Raw genomic sequence first — 16,710 nt, 5'->3', positions numbered from 1 at the left:
TCTGACTAATGTTGCATAGAGGAGGAGGAGCACCTCCTTGGACCTGCTCATGATGTATCTGTGGATGCGTGACAAGATGCAGTTGGCCTTACTGACTGCGCCCTCACATTGGTGGCCCATGTTCATCTTGGAATCAATAATGTCTATATAATATAATACTATATATAATATTGTATAATAGAATATAATAATATTGAAGGGAAAAATACCCTTTCCCTGGGTAGATGCTGAATGCCAAGCAGCTGTGTTATAGGTTAGGGACAGAGATTATACATAAACCAGTATAAATGATCAGAAACTGAAACAGAATAGAACAACTGTTCTGTTACAGAAACCTGTAACAGAACAGATGTTCAGTGCATATAAACCAGTTTGAAAAAATGGCTGACACTGGTTTGAGATAAACCTGGTTGAATGCAGTATCAGACTTAACTGATTTGGGTCAAATTGGTTTATGCAATATCTGTCCCAGACCCCTTGCTGATTTAAGTTAAACCAGATTCCCCCAGCATCCTGGCATGCTCTCTGGGCTGGGCAGGGCTCTCAGCTCCAGAGAACTGGGCTGGCCCCTCCCCTCTGCTCCCTGGCTGCAGCTCCAGCAGAGACTTGCAGGAGCTCCAGTAGAGACTTGCAGGCACAGGGCTTCCTGGCTTCCTCCTCCTCCCCCCAACCCTCACCACTCCCTGATGAAGCATGGATCCCCCCCTCCCCTCTGCCTTATACAGATACCTCTCATCATTAGCTAGCATACCACATGTTGGATATGGTCCTTACTGTGGGAGATGGGACCAAGGCAGACAGCACAGTGTCACTTAGGGCTTTTTGGAGCTAATCAACAGGTAGCTGGTAAGGTTCTTTCCTTGGAACTAGTTGTTTAAGAAGAGGTTGAACCAATGAGAGATATTTTTGTTTTGCTGATGGGCTGATAAATGCTCCCTGCTGTGTAACTAAGTGCTGTGTAAATCCCTACTGGCTCCCTTGCTGACCAGCGGGGGGAGGGGTGGGGGGGACGACAGATGACCTCTTCCTATAAAGAGCATCCTGCCAGGGCCTGGCCACACCCCCAGTCAGCTCGCTGTGGAAGGGAAGGGAGGGCTGCTCTAGCACCCCCCAGCTTCTAGCCTGAGCCACTGCACGTGTGTGCATGCATTTTTTCAGTCCAGAGGGGATGTCTGTACAGTTACAAACTGATTCAGCCTAGGCAGGTTAGACTAACCTACAAAGATTGAACCAATTCAGGTTCAGGCTTTTTGAATGTCTGTCCCTAGTCATAACGGGAAATGGATAAAGGGTCTGTTTTGGACTCTCCATCACTGGAGGTATTCAAGAAGAGGTTGGATAGCCGCTGGTAAGGAATGATCTAGGTATAGCTATGCCTATATTCTACTATGGGTGTTTTCAGTGTGTCTGGGCTTTGCGGGTACCTGAACAGGCCAGGAGGGAATTTCACCCCCACCCCACCCCTACTGTGACGTCGGTGGGCCTCATGTCCGGTACCACCCTTCGTCCGGTAGCCCCTTCCCCTCATCCCGCCTGCCACGACTTGGATGTTATAAGTGATTCGAAGGAGGGGCTCAGTGGAGATCTTCTGCCAGAGGGGCTTGCCCGACATGGGGGAAGTACTCACGGTTGGGTCCTCAGATGTTCCACGGGGCTCCGCCACCCCTACACCCCGTCCACCCGCCAACCGGTCACCTGTCGATGGGATGGTCATCCTCCGCTACTTGCAGCCCTTCTTACTGACAGGCCTTCCCGAGACCAATGGTCGCCTCCAGGAAGCCTGGCTTAGCCTCCGCCTGACCCGGCCGCTAGCTCAGGTCATTTCTCTTCTTCTCTCCCCTGTTCTCAGAAATAATACTCCTCGGGAATGGGGGGACTTCCTGAGTCACTGCTCTGGTCCCGGCAACCCCTGGGGATCACTCCTCCTGCCCCCACCGGGGTTTCTGGCTCTCGCCTCAGCTGCTGGGCTGATGCCCAGTTGCCTGCCTGAGGCTCTGGCTCTGGGGAAGCTGCAGCGGCAGCGACGTGCTGCACACCTCCTCTCCCCTCCTCTGGCTTCCCCCTTCCTGTGGGGTTTGCTGGGGTTTTTAAACTCCCTGCGACAGCCGCTGCGGCTGCCGCAATTGGCTCAGCTCTTCCCCTTATTGGGAAGAGCTGTTTAAACAGCTGGCGTAGCGCTGGCTCGCGTGGCTGTAATGGCGGCTGCGGCTGCTGCCGCGATCCCGGCTCCGATGCCGACGCCACTCCCAAAGGTAAGTATCTCGGCCCTGGATTTTCTTGAAGGGGTGTTGCTGCCCCCCAATCCTGTCTGTCCTCCTCCTGCGTCCTTGACGGTGATGGGCCTCTGTCACACCTACAAGTACATGTGTCAGTGTTTTTATAAACCTTCTTCAAAGCCATTGGAGGCTGGTGCAGCCAATGAAGGGGATTTTGACTGTGGTATGCCCATACTCCTGCTGGGACTTTAACCTGGAGCTTTCCTTAGTTTAAGTTTTTGCCCATCTGCTCAGACCAATTACCGTATTTGGGATTAAGAGAGAATTTTATGCCATGGTCAGATTACTATGGACTGTGGAGGTTTTTGCTTCCTCTGTAGTGGTGAACATGGCCCTCTACCTGGGAGCTCAAGAGCATTTATTTACAACCCTTGCAACAGGAAGATGTTGGCTGCTGTGGTCTCCCTGTTTTACTTGTGGCAGGTCAGGGTATTATATCTTATGTTCTCCTAGGGTTGGTTGTGTAGTTTTATTAGAGGTTAGATAATGGATTTGTATAGGATTGTTTGGATAGGGGTGATCCTGCCTCAAGCAGGGTGTTGGATTTGGTGACTTTTGGAGGTCCCTTCCAGCCTTACTTCTCTATGATTCTCTGTGCTTCTGTGGGTCCATCAGGGGGCTGGAAGGAGAGAATCAAGAGCCACCTGACTTCAAGGTGCTGCCATGAGGCTCTGTGGGGTTTGGAGTGAAGGATATCCTACCTAGTCCTATTTAGGGGAAGGCATTTAGATGAGGATATCAGATAAACACAATCCAACCAATACTTCTGTTTTCTAGGTAGAGGACAGGAAAGTGGTCCTACTATAGGGGTTAAAAAAGCTACCATCCTCACAGGGAGGGAAAATATGTGTGGGAATTCATACCTCAATGAATTCAGTAGCAGCATTCCCTTCCTGTGTCCTTTCCCATTCTGACTAGACCGGCATTATGAGAATATTTTTTGTTCTAAATGATCCCTGTCACTCCCTCCTTTCATGCTGACTGTGGGTGTGCTGCTGGTGACTCCTCCCTTCCAGGTAACTTTTCTCTAGGGAAGAAGGGAGTTAGTGGTGACTAACATGTTTTTGCCGATTATTGCAGCATTTTAAGGGTGGAGGTGCTTGATTTTGTATCCTGCTATACCCTAAGGGGCTTCAGGTGAGTATGAGGGGGAAAGAGGGCTCTCCTTCAGAGGACATAGCAGAAAGTAGGTCTTAAACCTATTGGAAAAGAGTGGGCTTGACATGCAACAGTATTGAAAAATAGATCTATAGATTAACCATGGTTCTCACTTTATAAAGAAAGGAATCTGGAAAGCATAAGGGAAATTTTCCTTTAGAAATTCAGTATAGAGATTTAATTGTCTTGTACTTTGTTTATGTGAAACATCCTTATGAAAGATCTTGCTGGCTAGGGACAGAAGTTACACATAAACCAGTTTAAGTGATCAGAAACTGGTTTAAACTTGAAACAGAACATAAGCTTAGTGCACATAAACCAATCTCAAAATGGCCAAAACCAGTTTGAGATAAACTTAGTTGAATGCAGTATCAAACTTAACTGATTGAGGTCAAGCTGTTTTATGGAACTTGTGTCCCAGACCCCTTCCTTTCTGTTCCTTTCTGTTCCAGCCAACCAGGGTTGACCCTGCCTTGCTCTTCCCTAGCCGGGGCACTATCACTGCTCCAGCTGGCTGAGAAATGGGTGGGGAAATCCTGCTCTGGAGTGCAGCTGGGTCTATCTGGCAAAGGGGCAGAAGCCCTTGCTAGGCATCCCCAGACCCCCACCCCCCTTGCTGCTCCAGCAGCAGGAGTGGTGGCAGGGCCAGACCCCAGAAGCCTGAGGGGAAGCAGATGTTTAATCCCCCCATTGCGGGGTCGGGGGGAGGGTGTTGCATGAGCACCGATAGTCTCCACTTGTGCACCTGGGGCAGTGCAGACAGGGCCATGATGTCCAGACTCCAGTAGCCTGAGGGGAAGGGGTGGGGGTTAATCCCCTCATTGCAGAAAGCAGTGGTGCCAAGGCCCTCAGAGAAGTGGCCGGCCAGCCAGCCATGGGGAGGGGGCAGGAGGATGTGACCTGGCTGCAGGGGTTGGGGGGAGCCAGGGCTAGTTACTTAGCTTGATTCACCACTGCCTCCCACTGCAGCAGTGTGGCCTGGGCTGGGGCAGTCCCAGGGGGTGGGGGTCAGTGCCCACTGCTTCCCACCTCCAGCCCCATGTGGGGGCTGCAGTTCTAAGGCAGGCTGCAGCTGCAGTGCAGCGCTCCACCCCGTTCCCTCTCCTGACAGCAGTGGCAGCAGTGGAGGCAGAGTGAACTATTGTGGGAGGTGTCACCTGCTGCCTTCTTGTGGTGGTGCCGGGTGCTCAAGGTGGGCTTCTGTGGTCCAGGAGTGTGTGCAGGCAATGAATTGCTGCAGCCTGGTCTGGCCCAACCTCATGGCCTGGGAGTGCAGCCTGCTCCAGCCCAGCCCTGCAAACCAGGGAGTTAGGCAGCAACTGGCTCACAGCAGCCCACCCCTCCCTTTCCTGGTTGCAGCAGCAGAGCAAACCATTGCAGCAGGCAGAGGTGAGGCATCTGTCATCCACTGCCTGCTTGTGACAGTGCCGGGATCTTGGGACGGGCTGCTTCGGGCCATTCGCTGCCTACATCACTGGGCCGCAGGGCCAGGCTGGACTAGGCTGCACTTCTGGGCCATGGGGCCAGGCTGGACGTGGTTGCATTGGTCCATTGCCTGCCCCTGCCACTTCCTACACCCCTGACCTGTAGCAGTGACCCCCACCCTGAGCACCCAGGGCTGCCCTGAGTAGGTGGTGGGTGACAGGTGCTTCACTCCACCGCTGCCTGCACTGGGAGAGGGAGGGGGATGGGGACCCGTGCTTCAGCTGCAGCCTGTCTGCAAACCATGGCCCCCAGATGGGGCTGGAGGCAGGAAGTGGTGGGTGCTGATCCCTGCCCCCTGGGGCCACCCCAACCTGAGCTGTACTGCTGCAGCAGGAGGTGATGATTTGGGCTCCATAACTAGCCCTGGCTCCCCTGCCCCCTGCAGCCAGGTCATATCCCCCCTCTCAGCCCTCTCCCTGTGGCTGGCTGGCCTCTCCCTGGGGGGACATGGCCCAGGGTGCTGCTGCCTGCAATGGGGGAATGAAACCCATGTCTTTCCCTCAGGCTACTGGTGTTTGGCTGCTGCAGAGTCTATCATTGTGCATGAGCACAGCCTATCAGTGCCTGCCCCCACTCCCCCCCCCGCCGACTGCAGCGTGGTGATTAAACCCCCACTTCCCCTTAGGCTACTGGGGTCTGGCTCCACCCCTGCTCCTGCCTCCAGCTAGTGAGTGGAGGGGCTGGGGATCCCTGACAGGGGCTGCTTCCTCCCTCCCCCTCCATGCAGACCCTGGCTGGGGTCCCTGCAGGCCAGAATGGGGGTTTAAACCCCTCCCCAATCATACTCAGGCCTGTCCAGGCCTGGCCACGCCCCTTCCATCTTCAGATTAGTTTTTCACCAGCTGGGGCTCACTTTAGCTGCCCTCAGCTTCTAGCCTGAGCCACTGCAGGCGTGTGCCTGCATTTCCAGAGTCAAAAGTGAATGTCTATTCACTTGCAACTTGGTTCAATCTATGCAGGTTAGACTAACCTGCAAAGACTGAATCAATTCAGGCTCTGCTTTTTTGAATGTCTGTTCCTAACCCCTTTCTATACATACATTGTGACTTAATCTGAAACAAAAAGCCTGATCACATTCATAACTTTTGTTACCACTCATCTTGTTTTAGGATTCCTGAACTTTTCACTAACAACTAGCAATGCTGACAACAGGCCTTTTCCCCCCAAGAAACACTGCATGCATTAGTGTTGTAGTGTATCTTGATAATTGTATGCATTGACAGGATGTAATATATGAGGCAACTACAAGATGCTTACTCACACTCAGGTATGAATAAGATTAATGGTGGTAGTTTCAGAATCCAAATTGTACACTTACTGTGTATTTCTTTCTCCCAGACCTGTTAAAGAAACCTTCCCCATAAGCAGTTCTACATTATTTTAAGGGACAAGTCACAAGAGATTTTTGCTTGCTATTTTTAATTTCTAGTAAATATGGGATCAGAAACAGAAGCAGGGCTACAATGCTGTGCAAACACGTGGGTTGAATGGTGCAATTCCTGGGCCCAAAGTTAAAAATATGCATAAGTGTAGGATCAGGGCTTTATTTTATCCAGGAATTAATATTGTTAGCTGCTCTGCAAAACACAAAGCTAAACGACGGTGTACCTATCTCAAATTGTTTATTATCTAAATAGACTGGCAGCACAAGAATGCTGTAAGGGTGATGTTAGCTTAGAGGATTTTCTGTTTATTTTTGTATGTCAGTGACATATTTTACTAGCACAGGTTAGCCTTTGCTGCTGGTAAGGAAGAGAAGAATCTTCAGGAGGAGTTTGACTGCAGAGAGGGTGGGCATTTAGCAGCAATGTAAAAGATCAAGCTGTGTCCCAGTGCTCAACCTTGCGACTCTGAAAAACAAACCTGATTGACAGTCAGAATGCTTGCTCTGCAGACAATTCCAAGATTCCAAACCAAAAAAAAGTCCATTTTGGGATGAAAAAGCAGAATTTTTAAAATTTCCCACTAAATGGGAGATCTGCGGGGTGGGAGGGGAACAACTCATTTTTACTCTAACTCCAAGGCACAGGGCATAATTGTCCTAGCCTGAGATACCCAGCTGCTGGATCCATGTTTCATTAGAGATTCAACAAAAAAAAAAGGTTCAACAAATCAGCATTTTCCAATAAAAAAGTGCTTAGCTGGAAAAAACCTGACCACCCATATTCAAAACAAATGGCAAATAGAACAAGAAAATGGAAGTGTTATTTACAGGTGTAAAGTAGCTGGGGTTTGTTAGCTCTCAGAAGTGTGAGTCAGCTGTCAGCCCCTCTGCTCCACTAAAAGCATTTTAAATTAACAGCTGCCAGATGCTGACCCTGCGTAAGTCACCCTGATTAATTACATGGGCACAGCTTCTACTGGTTTGCAAATGCCTACATGTCAGTGATGTTATCATCACTACACAGGAAGTGAACATGGTTTCAAATATCTTTTTTAAACTTGTTCTTTTTTATAAGCCACTGTGGAACCAAAGCAGTTTCTGAAGAAACAGAACAGTAACATTCGGGCATTGTTTTAATGAGGTGCCTCAATACACGGAGGAGATTCTGATTTCACAGGGTGCATCTACATGTGCAATTAATGCAACCCGATAAACTCCAAAGCACCTGGAGCTGGAGTACACTGCTCCTGGGCACAATGTCTACACATGCACCTGGGACAGCAGTACTTTGAGTCAGGGTGGAGCAGGCCCAGGCTGGCAGCAGGCTTGGTGGGGGGGGGAGGAGGCAGCCCTGTGCTCCAGGTGGTGGTGTTGGGCCACAGATGGGCTGGCTGGGGGATGAGAGTGCTGAAAGTGCAGTGCCTTATGCCTAGGTAGCAACCAGGAGTCTAGCTCCTTACTACCTGCGCTGACCAGGTGTAATTTAGCGGGTGTAACCCGCAGTTTCTGTCTACATGAGCATTTTGTCGCACTTAATTACTTTGCCATAAGATAGTACTGTCCCTGACAGTGCACGTGTAAACTGTGATGCTTTACTGCAGAGCTAATTAGTCTACACCACAGTAAAGTGCACATGTACATGCACCCAGCATCTGGGACCCAATGGATGCTTATACATGAGCAGCAAGGCTGCTCTGATGCACTGTAATTACAGTCTCAATTAATTAATGGTCTCCCATGTCTTGTGTATCAGTGCCTCCATGATGAAAAATGGTGGTGGGGGGCGCTTTAAATAAAGCTTGTTTGATGAGCTTTACTTAAAGTGCTCCTGCTGCTATTTTTTAGTGTGGGGATGCTGATACAGGACATGCTTTTAGAGATGTTCTGATTAAAGCCCTCCTCCCCACCCCCCACTCCCAGAGCATGTGTTTAAATGCCCAATATTCAGAAGTCTCCTACTCTTATTTAGGAATGTAACCAGAATTCTAAAATAATACTGCATGCTGGGTGCGGTCTTCTTTTGACGATTTAGTCCCAGTTGTGCGTGTCAAGTATCTGAAAGTCTGGACTCTGTGTTACAGCAACTATTGACAACGGAATGAAGTGCCCTAGTGACAGCAATGGGATAAGTACTAGAGTAGGCAAGGCTCAGACTTTTCAAAATAAAATTTCCTTGGCACAGTGATAACATCCCTTCCTATAACAGCACCTTGCACCTGCACTGCTGCTGACTCTTAATGTAATATACAGGTATCAGCTTTTCTACCATGGACACACTCTGTTATATGGTCAGCTCTTTCACTTCTGACTTTTGCAGTTTAATACCAGCTGCCTTTCCCATAGCTATGGATATTTCTGCTCTCAATACTGATGTTGCTGATTCCCAGAGAAGTATGGAAAAGCGAGCCGCTGTAGTAAAAAACACAGATAAATATATTTGCCTAATGGAACGGGACAAAAATGTTTATGGTAGCCATTATTTTCAAGCTCTACAACTGTTTTATTCAACCTATTATATAAATAATCTGGCAAACAGCAATTTGTGAATTACTCTGATATGAGGTAAATGTCTGATTAGGGTCCCTTTAATACATGTTTTAGTAACATTTTTGAAAAGCAAAATATATCCTCCAACAGAAAATCCCTCTTCCAGCAAGAAATTCTTCCAGAGACTGCTATTATAGCTGAAAAGGTTTATTTTAGTGAACAAAAGTTTAAACCATCAACATGCAGAAAGAAAACATCTCTTAACCCTCAAATCAGTAGCTGTCCACAGGTGGATTATTATGACAAGATACTGCCAAAAAGGCAGAAACATTCTTCTTGCAGTGCCCACCTGCAAGAAGAATGTTTCTTCTCCTAGTCACTAGTACCTTAAGCCAAAAATTTCCTAGGCAGCTGTAGGTTAACACTCCCTTAGGCAGACTCAGGGGGCAGTTTCCTTATAAAAGCCAGTCTATTTATTATACACGGAGATAATTTCTCACTATACCAAGCAAAGCCAATACAGGTGCAAAGAACAAGCACAAACACAGAATCAAACCTCAGATTTTTCTTCAAGCTGAGAGGAGCAACACAAACCCTATACTTTTTCCTAAACACCAATCTCTGCCCATCTAGCTTCCCTTCCTGGGTACTTTTAACTTCCTCTGAGCCTAGCCAGTCATCTCTGTCAGCTGACCCAGTTCTTTAGCAGATAAACTATTATTCCCTAACCCTTTGCAGCTGGGCTCCAGCCCCTGAGCCATGCACCTCATTATAGCACTTTAAGTGAAAATTAAGCAGAATTTATGTAACTGAATTCAAGAGTGTGTGCTGCAAAACCTGTGGCCTAACATTCCTTGAGTAGCAGCAGGCTAGGTGGCCATACATACCCATGTGTTCATAGATAATATTCCCTAAGACTATTATTCCCTAATATTAATTATTAATTATTAAACCTAAGGATAGGTATGCTGTGGCAGTGGTATGGTTCTGGTTGAAAATTCCTGAGGACATACATGCCTACTGACACACAAAATCCAGAAGTATGGAAAAGATGCCACTTAGGAACATCCCTCTGCACCTACTCTCAAGAGCTTGGCTCCACTGGTGAGCTTGAGATCAGCTTCACTGGTTCATTTCCAGGTTTGGAGCGCGTCTGTACAAGCAGGTGGGCAGGCATGCTAGAGGTTGCTTTGGATAGGACACTTCGTGCTCTTCTTCTTTCATATGGCTGGGGCAAGCAATAGCAGAGAAGGTGTATGTTGAGGTTTGATAGCCAGCTGATGACATCCAGACTGGCTAAGTGGATTGCTTCAATCCCTCCATTATATGCAAGTTCAGGGCAGGAGTTTGCAATGTGACTCATTGACCACCTCACTGCATATGCAGTGTGGTGAGTCCTTGATGCCCTACTTAGCCAATAAATAGGCACACCTTCTGTGTCCTTTATGAATGCAGTTGAGTGCAGTCCAATATTTATGTTGCAGGCAGAAACCCAGAAACTCAGTGGTTGGATTTATGACCAAGTTTTTGTTGCACGCTGTTGCTTCAGACCAGATTTCATGCCAGCAGCTCTCACCTTCCAAACTGTTTGATGAAAGTTGTAGAGCATGTAACCAGAAAGGTTGCCTTGACTTAAGCCTACATCTTGGTGGGTGGGTGATATCTTCATACAATGGGAGCTCAGCATCAGCCATGATCTTTTTATACTCTCAAGGTAAGGCCAAATCTCTACTCACCGTGGAGGGAGCGATATTTGATATCACCGGCAGTCACATAAGTGGCATGGATTTTAGAGCACCACTTACTACTCACATGGTGGCATTTACCTGTGCATCAATGTGATCGGTGTGAGAGCTTTGGCACCAGATGGGAATGCAATATCTAGCTGTAGAGAGTACCAAGGCTTGTAGTGATATATGGAGGGTAGGAGCATTGCTTCCACAGGATGCTCCAGCAAGCTTCTCTATAATGTTTACCCTCATCACTGTCTTTTTGCCAGTAATTTCAAGGAGTTAGTGGTAACTGAGAGTTTGATCTAGAGCGACTCCAATGTACCGTGGATTTTTTGGATGTTATTTTATTTCCACAAAACTGTACATTTACCATTTTATTGGCCTGGGAATTGTTAACGTGGAACAAAGAAACGGCCATCTTAGTTGCTTTAAGTTTCAAACGCCAAGTTTGGAAATAATCCTGTCGGATGTGCAGATAATTTTTGAGGACCTTATCTGTTGTCTTGAAAGAATCATCTTGTGTTGTTAAGGCAGTACCATCAGTGTAAATAAATTTACATGATGCTGTTGGCAGGATGTCGCTGGTGTATAGGTTGTAAAGAATCAGAGAAAGAACAGACCCTGGAGGGAGACAGTCATTTAGCACTCATCAGTGGCTCAAATCCTCGTTGAGATGTATCCAGAATCTATGGTTTGATAGGAACATGTTTATTATTTATTAGTAGTTTATGGTGTAGACATGCTTACAGGAGAGGGTGATATTTCACATACCCAGAACTTCTGGCATTGTGGAAGAGCTGAGGAACTTGGTGCTTAAGTCTATTTGAAATTCACAAACTAGATGTCCCTCTGCTTAAGTTCCTTGAGTGGGGCTCATCTGGTAGGTAGGACCTGAGCAGACCTAATATATACTGACAGGACTGATTTGTGCACAGTACACAAGAGCCCTAGCTACTTTCATTCAAAAGTACAGCCAAAGCTCATTGTGATTATGGTGCCAACACTCATAGAATTTTTCAATGGATAGAGCACTTATTTGGGAATGAGAGACTCATCTTCTTCTCAGGCTGAAGTGGTTGAAACATTGTCCACATCCTCAGAGAGTGTCTTATCACCTGGCTGCAGGCTAGATTCCGTTGAAGGCACTCATTACCCCTCTGGTTGAATCAGTGCCCCTATACAGAAAGGAATGAACAAGTTATGGGGTCAGGGAGACAGAGCAATAGGAGGAGGTGAAGAGACCTCTATAGCCCAGTGATGAGGGGACTCATTTTGGAGGGGAGAGTTCTGGATGGGGTAGAAGTGGGTTTTCGGAGTGGCTGTGTTTGGTTGTAAAGTACCTACCCTCCTGCTCTATCACCTAGAATACCAGACAACCAGAAGCAGAAAGAAAACAGAAAATGATTAATAACAAGAGGTTGATTGGGTTCATCTTTGCTCAATTAAAGCAAAATATTTCTAGCATAAAAGTATTTAAGAAAAACCCTAAATTGATGTCAGTAAGAGCTGAACACTAGAAATAATATGCTCCAGGATTTATTTGGCCTCGTGAAACATGCAAAAATATCTGATAGCATAATAATAATGTCACCCTCATAGGAGAGAGAATAGCTTTTTCCATGACTTTTTGTATGCAAACAGCCAAGAAAAGCTAATTGAAAAAACAAGAATTCATGGAGTCCAGTGCACATCTATGATGTTTAGAACAATTCTGTTAGCACTGGAGTGATGCCAGCAGTAAAATTTACTGAGTCTGAAGGTCATTTTTTTTCTGGATGAGAGCAACTTATCTTACATAACTACATGAAATTAGATAGTGATGCAGTAACTGAGGAACAAGGAGAGGACACTAATGTTCATTCTGGTTGCTTATATATATATATCACTCTTCTTTAAGCATGTTCAAGGCCATGTTCACACAGTGTTTATTTATGCATAAGTACACACACCATTTAAAGTAATATTTGTGTTTTACCTTTGTAGGAGGGGGTGGGTTGTGGTTTTTCCATCCTCTGCAGATATTTGAGGAGATGGTTGCTATTGCAAAGCAATAGGAGTGTCTGTGGGAGGGGGATGCTACAACTTCCTTCATCCTTTGTGCCAGTCTTCTTCTCATGTTTTTGTATCATAAACCATTTGCTACTTCCTCTCCCTTTAACAATTAAGGGTTAGGAGTAGCTAAGCATAAAACCCAAAGGGGACCTTATTTAGGTTAGAATGAGCATGGGATTATTTTGCTCTGGGAAAATGGGAGGAGTAACAAAGAGCAGTCAGGGATTAAATGTAAGAAGGAATAGGGTGGAGTGGAAGAGCAGAGGAGGAGAAGTATGGGCAGAGTAAAACATGGTTTGGGGTAGACATTGTGAGCTAAGGAGAACTGAGTGGGCTGTCTACATGTCCTTTTACATGCGCCTAAACTTAATGCACATTAGCCTAATATGCTTTAAGGCAAATTAGGCATGTATCTACATGTGCACTCACTAAGGCACATTAATGCAGGTGTGCAGACTGACTTGGGACTAAACTTAGTCCCAAGGCAATGGACACACAACAAGTTAATGCGCATTAACACAACTACACATTTGCTAACGCGACTTAGCTATTTGCACATAAATTTGATACCTGCTTTATGCAGGTATCAAATTTAGGCTCGAATAGCCTAAAGTCACCATTTTTAAGATGCATTAAGGATGCACACATGTAGATGAGCACACTTAATGTGCCTTAAATTGGGCTAGTGCATATTAAATGCACATGTGTAAACACGCTCAGTAGTAGGCAGTGGAGCTACAGTGGCTCCTGGATAGGTGAGTGAGAGGGTAAGAGAAAGAGTTGCTTAAAGGAGCACAAATCCTTGAGTAATCAGGATTTGGGAAAGCAGATGAAGGCAAACAACTGGGAGCTCTGAGAAGAGTTACAATTATTATTAGTAGAACCAGCCTGGAGGGAGGGGGTCAAAGAGTTATACCTTGTAAACAGCACAGTATAATCTTGAGAGTGAGAAAGCTATCTTCCATGATATTGCCTGGATGTGTTTATATTAATAGTGGGCAGAGATAGTCATATATTGAGGAGAAAAACCTGTGAATAACAGGGCTGTGGTTCAGTTCTAACATTTTGAAGATGGTCTGAGATGATTTTGTCCAACGTGCATAATATGATGACAAATCTTATCGCATAAGTCACCAGTCTTAAAGCTCAAATACTAAAGTCAGTGAGGTGAAAACTAGCTTCATAGTAGTAGTAAAATGCCCACTGAGTTCAGTGGGGCCAGGATTTCACTCCAGATATCATAGATTTCATAGACATTAGGGCTGGAAGGGACCTTGGAAGATCATCGAGTCCAGCCCCCTGCCCAAAGGGCAGGAAGTCAGCTAGGGTCATAGGATCCCAGCAAGATAAGCATCCAGTTTGCTCTTGAAGGTGTTCAATGTAGGCGCTTGAACCACCTCCGGTGGCAGGCTGTTCCAGACCTTGGGGGCTCGGACAGTAAAGAAATTCTTCCTTATGTCCAGCCTGAAACAGTCTTGCAGTAGTTTATGACCATTCGACCTAGTTGTCATCCCTTGGGGTGCTCTGGTGAACAAACGTTCCCCCAGATACTGGTGGTCACCCCTGATAAACTTGTAGGTGGCCATCAGATCACCCCTGAGCCTGTGCTTTTCCAGGCTAAAGAGCCCCAGGGCTGTCAGCCTGTCATTGTAGGGTCTGCTTCCCTGATCTCTGATCATGCGCGTGGCTCTTCTCTGGACTCTCTCAAGCTTCTCCACGTCCTTTTTGAATTGTGGAGCCCAAAACTGGATGCAGTACTCCAGCTGCGGCCTCACTAAGGCCGAGTACAAGGGGAGAATGACGTCCCGGGATTTGCTTGAGAAGCATCTATGGATGCAAGCCAGCGTTTTGGTCGCTTTACTAGCCGCAGCATCGCACTGCAGGCTCATGTTCATCTTGTGGTCAATGATGACCCCCAAGTCTCTTTCTTCCATAGTGCTAGCCAACATAGCACTGCCGAGCCTATAAGGATGCTGCGGGTTTTTCTTCCCAAGGTGGAGAACCTTGCATTTATTGGTGTTGAACACCATCAGATTCTCATCCGCCCACTTGCTGAGCCTGTCCAGGTCAGCCTGGATCACCCGCCTGTCTTCTGGTGTGGATGCTTTGCCCCAAAGTTTGGTGTCATTGGCGAACTTGGCCAGTCTGCTTCTGACTCCAGTGTCCACATCATTAATGAAGATGTTGAACAGTATGGGTCCAAGGACAGAGCCTTGGGGGACCCCACTGGTCACAGGACACCATGATGAGTGACTTCCATCAATTACTACCCTCTGGGTCCGACCCCGGAGCCAATTTTCCAGCCAGTGGATCGTGGGGGACCCAAGGCGACAATTGGCCAGTTTCTCTAAGAGGTGATCATGGGAAACCAGATTGAAGGCTTTTTTGAAGTCAAGATATATGACATCAATCTCATCTCCCTTGTCCAGGTGGTAGGTCACCTGGTCGTAGAAGGAAATGAGATTGGTCAAGCAAGACCTACCTGCAACAAACCCGTGCTGGCTATCCTTTAAGATGTTGGCGTCGGCCAGTCCATTAAGGATGGCCTCTTTAATAAACTTTTCTAAGATCTTCCCCGGGATAGAAGTCAGGCTAATGGGCCTATAGTTAGCCGGATCCACTTTCCTCCCTTTCTTGAAGATAGGCACCACATTGGCCTTCTTCCAGTCTTCAGGCACTACACCAGAGCGCCAAGAGTTTTCAAAGATCCGTGGTAGAGGCTGGGCTATGATGCTCGCCAGCTCCTTGAGTACCCTGGGGTGAAGATTGTCAGGGCCAGCTGACTTGAAGGTATCCAGCTTCTCAAGATGTTCCTTCACGAAGTCAGCATTGATGGAGGGCAGAGGATCACCCTCACCTGGACTTCCCTGTCCCGTAGCGGGCACGGGCGTCCCATGGGACTGATGAAAGACCGACGCAAAATACCTATTTAATAGGTTGGCTTTTTCCTGGGCGTCGGTTGTCAGTTGCCCCATCTGGTTCAGCAGGGGTCCAATGTTGCCCCTGCTTTTCCTCTGGCTCCCCACATATCTTTCTTCAAGCTGCTGTTCCACCCGCAGGTGCAGCACTGTGTCTAGACTTCTGGCAGCTATGGGCAAACTTTTAGTATTGGGCCCCCCTTCACCAGAGAAAATGATAATATTTGAACAACAGAACCCCCCCCTCCCATTTTTGGGCCCCCTTTCTGTCTGGGCCCTGGGTAGCCACCCGGTTCGCTCGTGCCTGTGTCTGGGTCCGCCAAGGTGAGGGTAGAGCAAAGAATTAAGGAGCCCAGCTTTGTCCCTGCTGCACCAGAACAATTCGGTCCCAGAAGAGAATGTGGCTTGTTACATTTAATGAGCAAAAATTTTAATTTGTTGTTAGCTCATATCTGCAATTTAACCTGCATTTTCTTTCATGGTGCTCTGCCATTGTGTTGTATTATAAGCATTTTTTCCTCTTTACCTGTCCCTGGTAGCCACCAACTTCCAACATGAGCAGAATGAGGTAGACTTTATTCACTCCTGTCAAGATTGTTTCTTAATTGGCCAGATCCACTGTACAGCAATGCCAAGCACTCCAGGGACTTCGCATACTGCTTCAGTAGCATGTTCCAGCTCCTGCTGAACAGCAGGATTATAGACATGAACTGAGGATTGAACTCAGGTCTCCCATGTGGCAGTTCACGGTTCTTTTACTGGGTTTGTTATTGATTCACATCCATAAATAAGAATGGTGCTTTAGAGATATAACACTTTAAGCTTTCAGTTCTCTGGAGTTTCATAAATAAATTTGCCATTAGAACATCAGGACGATTCATTATCAAAAGCTAGTCAGGAATTTTACCATGAAATGCATTTCTGTAGAAATGCCAATTCATTAAGACAGAAACTGTTTGCAGGAAACAGTGTATGTGCAAAAAAATGGAAAGATAGTCCATTTTAACTTTTAAAAATATCATTTTTCCCTTTGAAAATATTTTGCATTCTTAAATGGACATAGATTTATGGTCTTTTTTAAAAATAATGAAATGATTGAAGCTAAATCATTTTGATTGACATGAACTGAAGCTATTTTCACATGATTGATTCATGAAAATGTTTGAGATATTAAAAATCATCCCAATTTTGAACAGAGAAAGCATTTCTCACTCAGC

The 16,710-nt window shown here is 46.6% G+C and overlaps 1 protein-coding gene across 5 annotated transcripts in view; it reads left to right on the top strand.

Annotated features, from left to right (window-relative positions):
- Positions 1-16,710, top strand: part of PRUNE2 (prune homolog 2 with BCH domain) — a 230,916-nt gene that overhangs the window by 151,461 nt on the left and 62,745 nt on the right. The gene's annotated exons all lie outside the window — the stretch shown is intronic.

The sequence above is a fragment of the Alligator mississippiensis genome, chromosome 3 (assembly GCF_030867095.1).
Source record: "Alligator mississippiensis isolate rAllMis1 chromosome 3, rAllMis1, whole genome shotgun sequence".
Classification (NCBI taxonomy): domain Eukaryota; kingdom Metazoa; phylum Chordata; order Crocodylia; family Alligatoridae; genus Alligator; species Alligator mississippiensis.
Note: the sequence above shows the minus strand (reverse complement) of the source record. Positions and strands in the feature narration are given on the sequence as shown.